Source organism: Corvus cornix, chromosome 10 (genome assembly GCF_000738735.6).
Source record: "Corvus cornix cornix isolate S_Up_H32 chromosome 10, ASM73873v5, whole genome shotgun sequence".
In the NCBI taxonomy this organism is placed as follows: domain Eukaryota; kingdom Metazoa; phylum Chordata; class Aves; order Passeriformes; family Corvidae; genus Corvus; species Corvus cornix.
Window position 1 is genome coordinate 1,704,968 of NC_046340.1, and position 18,120 is coordinate 1,723,087.

General features: G+C 40.1%; 1 long non-coding RNA gene across 1 annotated transcript in view; it reads left to right on the forward strand.

Moving 5' to 3' along the window:
- Positions 1-18,120, forward strand: part of LOC120410527 — a 250,231-nt gene that overhangs the window by 183,468 nt on the left and 48,643 nt on the right. The window lies entirely within an intron of this gene.

Genomic DNA, 18,120 nt, shown 5'->3' on the forward strand with positions numbered 1-18,120 from the left:
CAAATATTTTTCCATTGGAGTCAGACCAACTTACATTTGTATATATCTATTGTCCATCTTTTTTTCAGTGGTGTAGCTGAAATACAGACAAATAGTGAATAAAACATTTTCTCTGTAAAAATGTTAGTGAAGACTTCAGAATTAAAATAGCATTCTTGGCAACTGTCTTTTCCAGAAAACTATTTTGAGAATGAGTTACCGAGTGATAATTAGATATTGAAATGCGCCCAGTTTCACATTTCAGTGCTCCTTTCCAATTAGAATGGCATTAGAGTGAGAGTGTAGCTATATAATTGTATGAAGAATAGATCCAATTTTCTCAATGTCACTGCAATATCACCTTTCAGTAGTAATGGTACTGAATGATTACGCATATCATTTAGTAGTAGTATTTTATCCATTTCACAGAGGGATCTTTTTTATTCATTTTTTAAGTGGACATGCGATCAGATTGTAAATGAGCATAGAGAGAAGAGGCCGTGCTATGTACAAATGTGTCAGTGCAAATGCATTCCAAACTGCTGGCAGAGACACGACACTGTTTGCTAACATGCAGCATCTGCACGCAGAGTACACCTTACCTGGCTTTTTAATGGTCAAAAAAAGCAATTGCAAAAACATCTTAGCCCACAAGTTAAGAAGATCTTTACAATTTCTTTTTGGTCTGCTGTTGTATGTAACTACAAAATGAGTTCTGATACAGGGTTAGGAATAAATAGTGCCATTAGCCTTGCTGGTTAGCAGGCATTTTGTATTCATCCTTCCCTCTTGGTCTCTATCATTCCATCTTCCTGTGGAGCAAAGCAGGCTGCAAAATGGATAATCCCTGTGAGAAGGCACTGCTACAGAACTCAAATCAATCATGCCAAATGCTACTAGAAATATTTCTTATAGGTCATGATTGGAAATTTATCCAGCAATTTCCATTTAAATGGCAGCTGCTAGAAGCAGACTGTGTAGAAATATCGTGTTTAGGCTTTCAGGTGCGTCCCTTAGCGCTCTGGGAGAACATGGGCTCTTTAGTTTAACTCCATAAATGTTAGTACAGCAGCGTATTGCACAGTTGAAAATACATTATCGGCTTAAGCAGAGGCACCCGAGGGTTAAATTTGATGCAGTGTTCGTTTGGTGGTGCTTCCAAGATCTGGACAGCCAGGGATCTTTTGCTTTAACAACTGCTGCAGAAGCATATTGAGATTTAACTTTGTGCCTAAGCTTTCAGATAAGAGTTTTTCACATTTCTGTGGTATTTACTTCTCTCTCTGGCCTCATCTCCTTTTCATGCCTTCCTTTTAGATGCATAGATTTACTTGAGGCAGAAACAGTCTCTAATTATGTGTGTGCTTGTTCCTGGAACTGCTATGACCCTTCTGAATATGTTCTGTTTCAGTGGTGATTCTTATTCTATTGGATCTCAAATGCCACTGAAATAAGCCAGGTGTGAAGGTTGCCCTGGCTATACCCCAAATTTCTAAAATAAGCCTTTGGCTAGTGCTGCATACGCTTTATTCATTTAAAAGTTCCCTAAAGTCACATCCTGTGTTATCAGTGCAAAACCAATGGACCATTTCTGGTAGCATTTTGATAAACCAAATTTTAAATTAAAAAGGGGTTATGTTACAGTTTTAAGCAAGGACTTCAAAAAGTGGCTTTTGCCTGTGTCTGGTGGATTATTTGAAAGGCCTTAGCATGCCTAATGGGTCTTCTGGTGGTTCAGTTCTAAAGATATCTGTGAACGATATGTCATTATTTTCTCTAATTACGAATGTAATAAACTAAGGGGATTCTGAAGGATGCTTTCAGAAAATAATGGTTCTTAGTTTTTGAGAAGCTGAAATAATTAAAAGAAGATAATTCTTAGCTCTAGGGTGTAATGATATAACATCAACACCAAAATTGGGTGGAAAAAAAAGCTAATTTTTTTTTATAAATTACATTGTAAAAATCCAAGGAATTAAACTAAAATTGACACTCCATGCAGCTGCTGTTGATGCTTCACAAAACAGCAGATTGAGAGCAAAAGATGTATTGTCTAACCTGCACAAATTTTCTACCTTTTCTATTGTTGACTAGTGACTTGCTTTATCTATCTATCTGGTTTGGGTTTTCTTTGTTTTAATTGTGATCATTACAAAGGAAAATGTAATCTATCCAGTTGGAAATATCAGCAGGGTTCTGACATCATTAATGTTTTATTTGCTTATGATACTGAGAAACAAAATATTTTCAAAGAAGAGTGTACTCAGACTGTTGTAAATTACAAAAGGAAATATTTTGATCATGGAAATTTTCTGCCTTGGTATCTAACTGAAACCTGGTGTATGATTGTGCCAAATTCATAGTAAATACCACAGAGTACATACTTCAATTTTTATTCTTGTAGTCACTGAAAAATTCTAATGGAGCCCTCCTAGAGATTCCATTTATTTGTGGAAATAAATTTGCAGTTTGTTTCAGCTGGGGCAAGCTTGGTACTTCTTTGCCTCTCTGGAAATGCTGTGTCAGAAGCGAGGACTTCAAAGTGTATCACTGTGTTGCTGCCAGAAGTAATTCTTGTACTTATCATTCTAGACATCCTTGAACTCAGCAGCAAAAAGGACAGATGGCCAATGAAGAGGACTGACTGACTTGAACAAATTGAAACCTCTCAAGACTCTCTGTGTTGATGTGGTTTTTATTTTTATGGTCGTATTTTCTGTCGTTTGTGATGGAAATGACGAACGCAAACCAGCCAGAATACAGGGATGTATCGTGGGCCACCAGAGTAATGGAGTTTACAGTGCATAAATTGTCCTTTGTGTAACAAGGGATTTTCCCAGATAAAGAATAGGTGTGGGTGTGTTATCGGGCTCTGCACACTGCTTTTGTTGTTTGCCAGAGTTAATACGGGCTTGGAAATTCTATTCATCAGCATTTCCCCCCAGTGGAGCCTGTCCAATATGCTTTACCTTAATGTATTCCAAACATCTGCATTCAAATAATTTATTCATAGGCTGAAATCTCTAATCCCAGTCTGAGGTGCAGAAATGTTTACTTGGTCGCTTTTCCTCCGTTAATCTGGGACAGTGACAGGCAGGTCACACAGTGCCGTCCTTTCGCATGCAACTTTGGGAACAATGGCTTGTTAGTCATTTTCTCAAAGAGCAGGTAGAGGCAGCAGTCTGTGTGGATGTATTGAGAATCAGCTAATGGACAGAAAGTACCTGCTCCGACACATTAATTCCCTTCCCTGTCAGGCTGCATCATTGTAGAGTGTGCATGATGGGAAGCAAGGTCCCATCGCACTATGGCACCTGCTGCTTTTCCATCTGCCGAGCGCAATAGCTCCTTTGATTGCCCATTTTTCAGCCTAATGACTTTATTCCTTTTCTTTTTGGAAAGTTTTTACATTTTTATTGTTATTTTGATAGGCATGGTTTGTAGGGTTTTTTTAATTTCCTCTTCTCCAGTGGGCACTTGGAGTGTTGTTAAAAGAATAACTAACAAAATAATATTCCAAACCTGTGCCCACATTCTGCGTGCCCCAAGTGTTGTGTTTCATAATTTATTCTGATAAAGTTGTCATGGTGATAATGTCTCTTGAGAATGAAAGTGCCATGTGCCTGGCTGATTACAGGAAACAGCTCAGATGGTACATAAACTGGTAAATATTGAACCCATGGGCAATAACATTAGCTGTATTTTGTCCATTTATTTATTTATTCAGTGTAGCTCTGGTCAGCTTGATACTGCAAAGACTGTGACAATTCATATTTTACTTTCTGTACACTTAAATTTATGGGGATGGGAGACAGGCTTCTGCTGTGTTTTTGGTTTTCTTTTTTTTAAATCCAGTGGCATAAATGTTGGCAGAGATCCCTGAAATAGCCTTTGAATTCCATCTAAAGCTGTTGATTTGGCTGGATTAGTCAAAGCACCAGATCATTAATACATATCGAACATCTGTCAAAGATAGAACTTCCAATTAACAGATGTATCATCTGTAAATTGTGACTTCAGATTTTGTGTGAGAGAAGTGCCTTTAGGATTCCTGATAAATGCTGATTTTATTAATTTCAAATATGAAGATAAAAGACACACTTTCAAATATGATTCTCTTCCTTCAAGAAGAAAACAGAATAATGTGTTTTTCATTACAAACATTGATTATGATATTGTCAAAGCATACCAGTGTACTCCGTGGAGTTTCTCTAGGAAAAATCTTTCAGTAGTGAATTTTAAAATTACACACTCCAACAGGGAAAGTTTAGATTATGATACTCTTTTTCTTTTTTTTTTGTGCATTTGTTGTGTGGTGTAGTCTTCAATCTGCATTTGAGAAATGCCAGAGAATAGCCTGCAATTTTTGTACAAATGTGAACTATAAGGTCCTGAAATATTTCAGGTTTTCGTGTGTTTTTCCATGATACTTTTATTTCTGTTAAGTGATTTAGAAAGGCATCAACTACATTTAAGTGTACAGGCTTTGTGGGTGGGGGTCTGCTGCACCTGACTTCCACTGGAGTTTTTAAAACTATTTCTCACTTCTAACTGTAGATAGAGAATGTTTCAAATAGTCCTAAAGCACTTAGTGAATGAGCTTTACATAGTGCCCTTTAATCACCTTGGGAAGAACCTCTCCTTACAGACAGAAATTTAAGGCCTGACACATATTTGAATGATGTAAAATGAGCATGTAAATGTTCTGATCAGCACAGTTTTAAACAAGATCCATAATTTACCCAAACTGAGATGGGATTGCGGAGGGACACGGAACTGGTTGGAGACTCCCCTGAGCAGATGGGAAGTGGTATTAGAGTAATGTTTTAAGCAGTGTTGTGTGCAGGAGCCAAGAAGACGACTGCTGGCCAAATGCAGAGGAGCTGGTGGCCTTGCAGGCGGTGAGGAGCAGCTTCTGAGCAGTCTGTTCACCACGGTAGCCCTTGGCACCAGCAGGGACCTGTAGGAACATGGGTCACTCAGGGACACGGCTGGTGCGGGACCAGGCCTGGGCCTACACTTGCTTCTTCTGTGTGTTCAACAAAAGAGAGCAGAACAATTTTTCCAGGTAATTCCTGTCTAGCAGGGCAGCAGCAGGGATGCCACAGATGTGGCACTGAAGTCTTTCAAGGTCGTGTCAGTATGAACACAAGCTGTAGTGTCGTGTGATGGCCATCCCAGAGGCAGCAGCTCCCTGTTTCTAGCAGATCCTGAATTTCTAGAAAGGGTCTAGATTGAGAGCTTTCTGCAACTTTCATTAATAAGGACCCCTCTCCTAGTAAGCAATAACTGATGTATTAATATAAGATGAGTACCAGGGGCCCTGTCGCAGTCATGGTGGGAGCCTGTATCTGTTTGCGTGGCTTCTTGCCCAAGGGGCCTGCTGACAAGAGAGGGCTCTGGAATGCACAGAACCCGCTGATCACGGTATGATTTGCATCTCTGTGCACAGTTTTGGTTCCATAGACTGGATGTCCTGGGCTCTACCCACCTGCTTCTCCGTGGCTGAGTGACTGAGATGTCACAGCAATCACAGCACTAAGGTGTTCAGCAGTGTCTGCGGGATCACAGAACTGATGCAGAGCAGGAGGTGTCTGCCCTTGAACAGAAACACCCCTACTGTGCTCAGGGCTTGGAGCAGCTCAGAGCTTGAGGAGACACATTTGCTGTGACACGACAGGTGGTGCCAGGCAGGCACATGCTCCTCATCCAGCGCCGTATCCTCGAGTGCTCTCACTCAGCTGCTGCACGGTTCCTATGGATTCAGCGAGGAGCCAGCTCCTTGCTACTGTTAGCATAGTTCTGAAACCCGGTCCTAGGGAGGCCTGTTGCTATACAGCACAGATGTATCACGCAGAGTGCCTTCTGTATGGCTGCATAGTTCAAATGCAAATTCTTTGGAACACTGTGGCAGGATTGTATTGCAGAATTATGTGAGAAGATAATGAAGAAGGGAGGAGGAGCAAGGAATGAATGTAGGAAATAGAGGGCATCTATAGTAAATGTGAAATGTGACTTCATAATAGGAATGTGAGGCTTGACCTTAAAAACTCTCTCTGCTACCCGTGTTTTCCTTTGTTTTGAACATGGGTCTGAGAGGGTTCACTTCTCTCAGTGCACCAGCTCAGGTGCTGGAACACATACTTGGAACAGGCAGTTTCCCCCCCACCTTTACTGTGCACAGCCAGGTTTTATAGACCCCTCATATCCTCCAATGTTGTCTCTTTCCAGCATCTCATTCCTTGCTGAGTCAGGAGACTCACCTGACTGTATGCTTCAAATGCAAATTTCTAATCTGTAATCTAAAGAAAAAAACCATCAATTTGGTGCATCATTGTGGAGGACCTGGGCATCATGGTTGCAAGCTACATCTCTGTCATGGAATACAGAGCTTCCCACCTCTGCTGCAGGGAGCCTGAAGGACTGACAGACCCTCAGGCCTCTTGTTATTTCCCAGACTTCCAACTGTGCAGGCATGGGAGCCTGGGAGGCTCTGTTTAACTATCTCTCAATTCCTCTTGCAAAAATTCACCAGCATTCTGCCAGGTGAAAGATAGGCAGGTGCTCAGGATCCTGATTACAACTTTATTTCTGTTTTGTTGAAATTAATAAATTTCCTTTTTTTAAAACCAAAATATTTCTGATAGATAATTCTTCTTAATCTCTGACATAACTGAATTTCTCCCTAGAAATTTGGCATTTCTATTTTGAAGATACCCGTTTTTCAACAGTCCTTTCCCATCATGGGTCAGGTCAGTAAACCTTTCATGAACAGCAAGGTTTTTCACACATTGGGAATTTAAACAAATCCTCTCATATTTTAATGTTCAACGGAAGTCACATCTTCTGCCCTCCCAAGATGTCAGTCACAACTCTCAGTGGAGTAGGATTTTTCAGTAGGGCTATAATTTCACCTATGTCTGTGCAAGAACAAATTGATTCACAACCCTGAGCTACTGTACAAGAGGGGAAAATTAACTGCTTCTGCAAGTCATGAAATTGTTATAAAAAACCCCCCCAAAAAATGGAAACTTATTATAAAGTCAGTGTGAAAAGATTCAGTCCCTGACACGTCTCTGTTTCTTGTGAGAACTTGCAGTATATTTAGCTCTTTGACAAGGTTATACATTACACCTAAAAAGAAAGGGGAAGGAAACACTCCACACTGCAGACAAAGCCTGGAATTATCTTTAATAGGTGAAAGACGGCTGTGACCCCAGCTCAGTGCTGTGATGGAGAGCTGCTGGTGTGACAGCTCCTTTCTGCACTCTCAGATACAATGAGACAGATGGAAGCAGAGTGTCATTCTCCTACTTCCCATTCTGCAGGAATCAGAGAGAGATTCAAACTTGGTAAAAGCAGAATGAGATGCTTTCAACTTGCAGCATTTGAAAGGCTCGAGTTTCTATGTTATCTGAACACCATTGACAGGAAAATGAAAAAAAAAAGGAAAAGCTGATACATTTCTTCCTACAAATGACTCAAAATGCTGGAGTTCACATATTTTTATTTTTTGTGCTCAGCTGAAAGTTTGAGAATAGCTCTGTACACAGTTTTTCCAGAGAGAAATGGAGGGAGGGGAATAGGCACCGAAGATCCAGAAGATGTATGAAGTAAAAATACAGCAAATACATCATCCTCTTTCAGCCTTTATTTCAGAGGCCCTCCAATGCAATCCCTTCCCACCTCTCCCAACCTTTAAATGCATTCTGCTGAAAGTCCTAACCAAGAACTATGATCAGTAGAACAGAGATGCCAAACAGGCTGGTCAAGCAAACAGCCCAGCTGCCAAAACACACCATGTGGATTTTTAAAGACCTGTGGCAATGTTAACAACATTTATTACAGAGCCATGAAAACACATTGGAACCAGTTATTACTTAGGGATCTGTAGGTGTTAAAATCAGTGAAAGTTTGATCAGTTTGAAAGGGAAGTCAGAAACTTTTGAGGGCATAAATCTATTTTTAAGCAGAAATTAAAGTAAATGGCCCTGAACTGATGTGTATGTGACAATAGGATCAAAGAATCATAGACAGTGCTTAGTTACACACCACACAACTTAGTTCAAGTGGCACCTCTCCTGTGGGCTGTCTGTGAGCTGAGGTTTTAGCCCTCTGTAGTTTAAACCTTTTGGTCTTGAAGCTCTTACTTGGTGTTTGAATCAATTCAGTCGGTGTTGTAGACTTGCACACAGTGTTCCCAGCAAGTTTCTAGGAGATTTTGAAACCCAGAGCAGATGTCCCCTTCCTCTAATAAGACATTTTGATTTTAAGTGGTCATAGCAACAAGATGCCCTCCTTGGCCTTTTTGAAGAATACCTCCATAGGAAGAGCATTTTAATTAAGAAAATATACTAATTAGCTACCACCTGAAGTGAAGATAGGAGTTTCACTTCATTAGCAAGGCTGGGTGTGTTGGAGAAACTCACCTGGCAACAAGGGGACCCATTTTTCAGGCTATTTTCAGTATTTCTCTTCCTGCAGGGAGAAAGCAATGTTAATTAAAACCTGTGAAAAGCAGGGCATTTTCAGCTGTTAATTTACAGAAGTTTGAATAAGTCAAAAGAGGAAAAGGCACCTTTTGGCAAATTGTGCATATAGATGGCTGCCAGCAAACCTGCACTTAGCAACAGGAGCTTTTTTATAAGCCTGAGGGAGGCTGTTGTACTGCTGGAGCTGCAGGGTCCTTCTGAGCTTCTGCAGTGTTCATGAGCGTGTGTCCCCTGACCCAGACAGGGCCTTTAAACCCTTCCATCCCATACAATTTGCAGTACAGACTATTTCTATGCCTGTCAGAAATAATCTGTGCAGCTAAACCCAGAATTTCATGGTGCCATGTGGAGTCTGTGCATGCATCTCAGGGCTTTTCTGCCTAATTCCAACATCCCTCTGCCTTTTCCCCCAGCTTTTTTTTTTTTTCCTTTTTTTGGTTTATTTCCAGCTATTTTCAGATATTTGTGAAAGATGGAGGAAGAAAAGAAGGGTTTTTCAGTATTTAATGCTTGGTTTGTGGCCTTTGCTCTCTCGGTCTCCTGCACTGACACGCACACCCAGCTGGGGCATGGCTCGAACACGCCCTGCTCAGCCCTCCTGCGTCCGAGCAGATCCAGCGCGAGCTCATTCGGGGCCATTCTTTCATCTCAGTAGCTCCATTTGCTGCCTGCTCCCACATCAGCTTGCATTTTTTCACTTGTGTGGGTTTCAATAATTTGTGTTTGTGGGATTTCTCTGCCTCCCAGTTCATGTCAATTAGGAGTACTCGGTCGTCCTCGCCAGCCAAATGAGCCCATTCCGGTGCGCGATGGGGGTTTTTTGGTCCAAAGTCACCATGTTTTGATAAGACTTGCTGCTGGATTAGAAGGCCTGGCAGCATTTCAGGGGCTTGTTAAGAAGCCTGATTGAAAATTTGCGCTTTATTAAAGCTGAATTGAGGGAGGGTCTTTAAACAATGACTTCCTGTTCCAGATAATGAGGGTTGTACAGACAAGTGCCACTAGTCAGGGAGATGCTAAAGGTGGGCATTAAATGGAAGATTTCTGAACTGACCAGACTGGAGCTTTCTGGAGGAGCTCAGGAGCAGCCAAGTCAGGTGGCCTTGATTTGAATCCTTAACTAGCTTGGTGAACCTCAAGATTTGACTGTAGGAGAATGAGAATTCCCCTGTGTTCTACCCTACTTTTGCAAATCTTGCAAATCTTCCAAATTAATCACTTTCTAATAGGATATAGCGATGTTGTCGTTGACATACATCTAACACAATCCTTTCCTTTTCCTCTTTTCACCAGTATTACTTTCAGAATTGGCAGCAATTTAAATGTCTGGAAAAAATATAAATAAGAACATCCTTATTATGTGGGTGACAACTGAGCTTATTTCGGCAATGCTATTTATAGTAAAGCTCTTTTTAAAATTGTTCAATTAATGTAAATACTTCAAAGTGCTGGTCTGATACATTCTCTCTATTTAAAGAAGGAAAAGCAGGATTTTTTTTAAGCATCAGTCAAATTAAGCCAGATGCATAAGCACTGCAGAAAACAGTATGACATTTCTTTGTGCATCATGGATTCTGTCTTCAACAAATATCTGCTAGAGCGAAGCAGTGTGGCACTTTGGCCCATAGTCAGCCAACCCTTAATATTTTAAAATCAAGCACAAAATGAACTTGGTAGTAGCATACAGCAACTTCTTCATGGTTCCTGTTAAAGGTGCTTACGTGGTATTTATTTTAAATGCCAAATCTGACTAGGTTGTAGAGTTCTTTTTGCTTCCAGAAGCGTGTTGATGCTTTAGCTTCACCACTGTTCTGTATTTGAGGCTGATGTAAAAATATTTTGCTATACATTCATCTCCATTTGTAGCACAGACATTGTGAGGAGTGCTCTGAGGGATCCAATATTTAGTGTTGTTAACATCCAAGTTGTTGTCCTTCTCAGTAACTCAGATACTTTGGGGTGATACATGTTGGTGATTCTTGGGAGAGCAGAATCTGCACTTGGCAGAGCAGGCAAGTGCTGTGCTGCTTTCTTCCTCCAGAGGAATTTATGTACATCCCCATTGCTTCACAGGAATAAGTAGCAGTTTTGAATAATTACCTAAGTATTATAGGCAGGGCTGGCTGGGTGATACACTGTGCCCTTAAATCAGCTGGTTTTACTTACCAGACAATTGAAATCTTTTATAGGCATAAAATACAAAGCCTGTTTGAAATAACCAAGTCACTGAATTTGCTTAGTCTCCACATGAGTAATTTTGTTTCACTGAAAATAATACAGCTTTGCTGGAAGCTCATGTTGGAATTTAGGGGAATATTAGCATAAGTTGTTTGAAAAATATCCCTGCTCTTAACCTTATTTCTTCTCTCTGTTTTTGCCATTTCCATATCTTAGCATAAACCCATGTGAGCCCAATTTTTCAGTATTTTAAGTGAAGCAAGGTTTATGAGGCAGGTTAATATCTTTTATTTGCCTAACTGATATAGTTAGGGAAGATCAGACAGACTTTTTTTGGCATACAGTTCCTCAGATCATTGGAGATGGTATGGAGCTCCTGAAATCTTGTTTGTTTTCTTCTAAATATGTCAGTCTAATAAAAAGATATTCAATCTCCCTACATACTTTGTTTAGATCCTTAGACTCTAACAACATTATCATTTTAATACATCGTAATTGTATATGAATAATATATTCTAGATGAATTATCCTCAGTTTTCTTGTAGAACATATTGTCTGGAAGGCAGACGAAGTGCAAACTAACCTAATTTATTCTCCCTCAGTGGAAAAGCTATGTGCTACGTAGATTCCTACCCAGATTTTTTTCTATGGCTAATAACCAGCCTATTTTCCCTATCTGTGAGAGTCTTCAGAACTTAAATAGAATTTAAGTATCCATTCAGAAATACCTTAGTTGGGGGTGCCTCATGATTCTCCAGTTGGCCCCAACCACAGGATTTTTATTTCATAAGGTTTTATGTCATATTGTGTTGTGTCATGAACCAAACCCCTGTCCACAATCAACAGAGAGGGGTCATAGCTGCAGGTGGCATTGTTTCCAAATGCATTTTTGTTCAGACTGTTCTTCAAGTTTCAATGACTGATTGTGAACCACAGCCAAAGAGAGCATACAGCAGGATTCCAGCAGTGTCCAGGGCTTCTCAGCTGAGAGCTGGCCAGAGGCAAAGTGTACTCATCTCCACTGACACAGAGCTGTGGCTTAGGGTCTTTTGTCTCTCCCTGAGAACCATGACTTGGGCTAAAGCAGAAGCTACTGCGTGTTTCCATTGCTAAGAGCAGATTCCAAGACATGGCTTAGTAAGCAGTGTTACTAAACTCATAACTGGACTGCCATTATTATAAAGTCATTATATATTAAAAAAATTAGGTGCATATACATCTTTAAAGTAAACTTTTCCTCTTGGTGCACATAGATGCTGGAAGTACATCCATGGTGTAAGCAAAGTGGAATTAGTTTTGTAGGAAGCTGAGAGCTCCTTCATCTGAAAGGGGGAGCACCTCATTATCGCCTGAAACTGCTCGTTGCTGGTGACATCTCTTGGAGGTGACACTGGTGGAGGTGTTTTTAGGGGAACAGGAGTAGAGAGGCCACAGCTGCTGGGTGGAGAGGAGCTCCAGATCCTGTCTCAGATCCAAACCGCCTGAGACAGGAGTGCCCATCCAGCAGGGTGCCAGGGCTGTCAGCAGAGATGGCTGAAGTCTCTCTGTTTTATCTGGGTGTGCCAGCCCTGCCCTTCCCCTCCAGCAGGAGTGCTGTGGGGCTTTACCTGCATAAGACAAGGTCTGTAGGGACAAGGGCTATAATTTATTCATCAAGATTGCCTTGGCAGCTGCTCCCTTGTACTTTACATTGCCTTCCTTCCCACAGCATCCTAGCTTGGAAGCGCCTAATGGGAAAAAAAAATGGAATGGAGTGTAACAGCACACTAGAAAACAGGAAAGAAAATAATTTTTGCCATAATACCTGCAGTAATTGGAATATTTAGGTGAAAATCATCCTCTAATACCATATTTCCCTGGTTTCAGAGGATTTATCATTATTTCCAATGGCTCTCCTGCCATTGGGTAATAAAGGTAGTCAAAAAGCAGAATTCTTGTTCTGAACAGGAAAGTGAAAGAAAAACAGTGTAGTGCAAAAGCTGAAATTTTGTTTGGGGATAAATTGAAATGATACTTTCATTCAGTCATATCAAAAAGTCTAAACAAAGTCAAACAATACTGTCTGATTCAACTTCTTAAACTGCATTCAGTTACAAGAAGTTGTAATCATAGTGCTTCAACCCTGTATTAGTAATCATAACCCACAAAATATTTTAATATTCTTTGAATATCAGACGACTGAACTTCTTGTAACGAAAAGTTTCAGTGATTTGCCAATATGATTCATGACAAAACCTTCTACAATTCCAAAACTTTTAAATTTACTCTTTTGTGGAAGATCTTTCTTTCTAGAATTTTATCTACCTCTATCTGCAATGCAATGGACTTGTGGCTCCAAATATATTTACAGTATGTGCTGTGAAGTGCTTTGAGAAATAATTGGTTGGTGTTCTTTTGCATCTGTGAGATTTGGGTAGATCCAGTTTAAAGCCTGGATGAGACTGAAAACTTCTGGGCTGATGTTCAAACCATTTTGCATTCAGTGGATTATACTGGTTAAATATTAGTTTGGTTTGGTTTGGTTTTGGTTTTGACTCATTCTGGTTTCAGATCAGATCTCTGTATTTCAGATGCCCACTGCATGCTCATTGGTTAGGATGCGTGTGAGCTTCTACGAACATCAAACCCCAATCCAGCAAGATGTGTAAGGATTTTAGTAATTTTAAGCACGTGAGGAATTCAGTTAAATTCTCAGTGTTGTTCATATGGTCCAAGACATGGAGGCACTTGGAGTTAAACCCAAGACCTTCAAGAAAGAGAGAAAATGCACTGATAGTGTTGGACTTTGAAACAAGGCAGATGTTTTACCCAATTTTATCTATTTCATTCTGCCATTTTCCCTGTTTGCAAGATCTTTGATAAGGTTTTTTGAAGGCATATACCATAAGCTGTTGGTTTTATTATCACTGCTCATGTAAGTGCAATGATTTCTATCCTGGTGTCACCACGCTGACCTTTGCTCTGGTCACAGAAATACTCTAATCATGAAGTCAAAGTGTGCTGTTAATAAAGAGACTTGGTAGATTTTGTCTAAACAATGCTTAGATTGACTATTGACTTGTGAAATGGGACAATTTGAAAAGATACTACTCTGTTAGGGTGACTAATCAATTAAAGCTCTTACAGAGAGATGCATGAATACACTTTCCTGTATTTGTCCAAGTCTTTTTGTGATGGCAGGTGAAGGCAGAGTGAGCACCTCTCTCAGTAAGAGGGATTTGGTGTGTGGTGGGTGTGCCCAGTGTGCATTTTCCTCTCATTGCCTCAAACTTGCCATGATAATTTTTCTTTTTTGTTATACCTAAGCCTCAAAGAAATAATGTGGTCTTCCTGAGGGCAGAGAAAGTGTCATTAAAATAAAGACGATTATGACAGGTATTGTATCAAAATTCAGTTTTCCAGATAACTACTAATTAGCTAGCTGCTAACCATGTGGGAACACCAGGACTTTATGCACCCTTTGAGGCAGAAAATGGGCTCTTTTTAAATTCAAACAGATTCAACTGATTGGACTGATTGCTGTAAGCAGAGTGACATCATTGGGACAGGTTTTAAATGGGCAGTGCCTCCCTAAATTCTGCAGGAGAGTGTTTGCAGGTTTGTAAGGACTGACGGTGCTGTACAATCATTTTGTTTGGTGACTGGCTGTATTAATTTGGTGAATCAGCTAGATGGTGATTCAGTTCAGGATCACTGTTAATCTAATGAGTTTTATTGACTCCATTTCAATTTTGACCTTTCCTTGTATCATCTAATTTAATTTTAGTAAAAGTTTACAGTCGAGACTGTAGCAATATATTAGATATTAAGTTTTCTCCTTTTTCAGCTTTTAAAAAAGCCTAAGAAAAACAGAACCAGTTATTCTTCCAACACAGCAGCCTGAATGAAAGCTTCAAGGATCTAAACAAATGAGGCAAGGAATCTGAGGGCTACTTGGATTATTGTCACAGAATATATAACTTGGTATATCTGGGTTATCAGATTAGAGGCTTTCTGTCCAAATCCAGTGTGATAGAAAATGCCTTCTGTGGCCATAGAGCTAAATCAGAAGTGCTTAGGCTGTTATGAATTTATGGGGTTTTTGGAAGGATGTAAATCAGGTTTAAAAAACTTGTTTCCAGCTGTAATTACTTCATAGTACAGTGATACAGTACTGCACCTAGGCGACAACGCCAAACTAACAGGGCAGAATAAACACGCAGAAGAGAATGACACATAGGAGATAAGTAGGAATAATTTGTTTGCAGACTTTGTTTCATGATTCTGTAACATATTTATCATGGAAAAAGCAGAGGGATTTCAAAGCAGCAATTCTGGGCACTCCTCCAGAATTAAGTGCAGCTGTTTATGCCTTAAAGTCAATTATTTTTCTTGTTTGTGCTCTAATCATTCATTATTTGTAGATGCCACAAAACAGTCCGTGAAGCGCTGACAGAACAAACATTATTCCCTGTAGAGTTTTTTTTAAAATATTTATTGTATGCTTAAAGTTTGTATGAGGTAGTTCTATGAACTCAGCAGTACTGAGGGTGGGGAGGGCAGCAATGTGTGAATTTAAAGCCTTTTAGCACTATTAAAAATCAAAGCCTTATTTATTTTTAAAATCACTTGGTTGATGTTTTCCCTTTTCTTCTGGCACATGTTACTGCTGGGATAAATCTATTAACTATGGGCTGAGTCAGTATGGATCTGTTGCACTGTGAGCCATGTCAAGTTAGTATTTCAAAGAAGGATTTCTTTCTGTCACTATAGTGGTACAAATACCTCTGTCCATCTGATGCTCACTTGCCTGCCACTGGATCCTCACCTTGAGGATCACAGGAGTGGGTTAATTATTAATAGAGGGCAGGTTTGATCCTTGGCTACAATGAAATAATGCTCACAGCAATCACTGTGGTTTTCAATTCAGTATTGTGAGCTTTGGGAAGCCTGAGTAAAGGCTCAAGACATCCACATTTTTAAAAGCATTCATCCCAAAAAGTTGTGTTAGACTGTTGCCTGAAATATGTAAAAAAAAGGCTCAGGTAGGTCCCTGTGGGTCCACCCAGTTCAATAGAATGTACCAGACAAAAAAAAAAGGGTCCCACTTGATGACCAGTCTGTATTGCAGCAGCAGCTCTGTCTTCAATAATTAGAGCAGAGTGTCTGTAACCGGGATTTCAGACTCTCCTTGTAGGATCTTGTAGGACTGGCTGGCCGAATGATGCAAAGGATGCAGCCCTCTGTTTTGTTTCCTGCTGCCTCTAGTTCAGTAAAAGCAGAGAGAAACAGAGGGAATAAAGAGTCTGGTTATGTTGTGCCTGTTAAAAATTACAGCTCTTTGTACTAGGAGAGGGAAGAAATTCACGGACACAAGGGCCAGAGTCTCTAGTGGGACAGGAACAGCTTTGCATTGTAGAAGAAATGAAAAGAGAAGAGGATGGTACAAGAATAAAACAGAAAAAATCATGAGGAGAGGAAGGAAATATGTCCAGTAATAGAGAAATATGTAAGAGAACAAGGAGGCAGCAGGGAAAGGCCTACAAAAGACCTGTTTTCTACTTGACTGCCTGTGCTTTGGGTGCAGACTGCTTTCATGCAGTAAGGCCCTGGCATTTAGAATTACAGTTCAATAGGACTTAAAGGCAGCTCATATTTGAAAAGCTTTATTATGAACCCAGTCCTTCTTTCCTATTCCAGTTCTGATTTTTTCAAAAGAGAGAATGATCTTGCTTTTCATTTGGGTATGAGACAAGCAGAATTTTTTTACTGGAGTAATCAGTTCATCAGTAGCACTGAAGGAATCTAATTCAACTTCTATTTGTCGATGTAAATCAGGGAAGATGCAGATGAAACAAAATGAGTGTGAAAGAGGAATAAGGGGCAAAGAGTTAGAGTGGCTTTGCCTAAACCCAAGTGACCTCCCTGTGTGGTGTAAGAGTGACAGCCACCAGCCATATTTGGGTGATATGTTCAGTCTCCTGAATCTGTTTTTAAGGGAAGGCTGGTGTTGGCTTTTGTAAGGAGTAGCAAAAGGCCAAATTCCCTGCATAGAACAGTTTGCTGAGACACTCCGTGACTGACCCAGGGCAGGCAGCTCTGCTTCCCAATGCAAACTGGGCCACATCTTGGTCCCTTAGGCTCTGCTGCACAATGTGATATCTGGGACACATGTCCAAGGTGCTTTATTTTGTATCTCTTGCTATTAAAGTAGATAATGTACCAAAAAGGGAAGTGTACCAGAATGATAAACAAAGGTGGATTACATGTTTTCTGGAGTGTTACTATGTTAGCAACCAGCATATTCAGCTTTGAAAATAAGCTCTGCATGGGGATAGCTACTGCCCTTGGGAGTTTTCTTGCAGTTGAAACCAGCTTACTTTTGTATTGATTAAAATGTTGTTTAAGGCATTTTGGAAAGATGAGTATTCAGAGGACAGTTTAATAATTTAACCATCCAGCTTAGTCCTCTCTATCCCTCACAAATTCCAAAAAAGAAATACCCATAAAATACAAGTCTGAGAAATGTCATTACAGCATTGGCTTATATAAATTGCTTGATGCAGCAATGTCAGTCTAAGGATGAGCAATTGCTCTGTAGACGAGTGTTTTCATGACTGAAATAAAGAGATGCTGGGGGCTGTAGCACCTGTAAGTGATGGGTGGATTGAGGACTTAGATGCCAGCCTGAGTCTGGTACATGCCCAGGGACCATAAATGATGTTGCCATGTAAAGTGATGTATTACAGTAGCACTCAACCTTTGCAGACCATGGACAGGATACCATTTATTGCAATAATTCTCATTAAAAATGTGTTTCTATTCTTCATCCACTATGAACATTAATGTGGGTGTAAAAATACAGGAAACTAACACACATTGAAATGTAATTTGGAGCAGAGTCTGTGGGGAGGGTAGTGCTGCTGCCTTCTCTTTACCTGTAGCATAGAGCTAAATCTGAATGCTGTTTTGACCCCATAACTATGAACCTATCACCTTTCATGAGTGCTAGTTTCATTTAGAAGTAACTGCTTTTGAAGAAAAAACAAAAAAGAAAGAGAGCCCACCCAAAAAAGCCTCTATCAATTCATCCAACTGATTGGTTGAGATAGTAGCAATGTTCATCAAGCACAAATACTGATTTGTTTTCTGACAAGTTAAAAGCACAGAGACTGTGGATAATTCTGTTTATGCTTTAGTTTCAAGTGAAGTATAATCCAGATAACTTCTATGAATCAAATTCTGGCCTCAGTCCAGTCAAACTGGAGATATTCAGCAATCTAAGGAGAGCAATTACAGGTATATGCTAGTGTGAGGGGAGATTTTGGCCAGGTACATCTGTAGAACTATAAAATAAGTATCAAAGTGATTTAAATCATGTTCAGCATGTACTGCAGCATTTAGGTAAGCTCATCCCATAGTTTCTCTATGTACTCTTAAGGTTCCAAGCTCAAAAGATAAGGCACAGGAAGCCAATTTTTACCTCTGAATT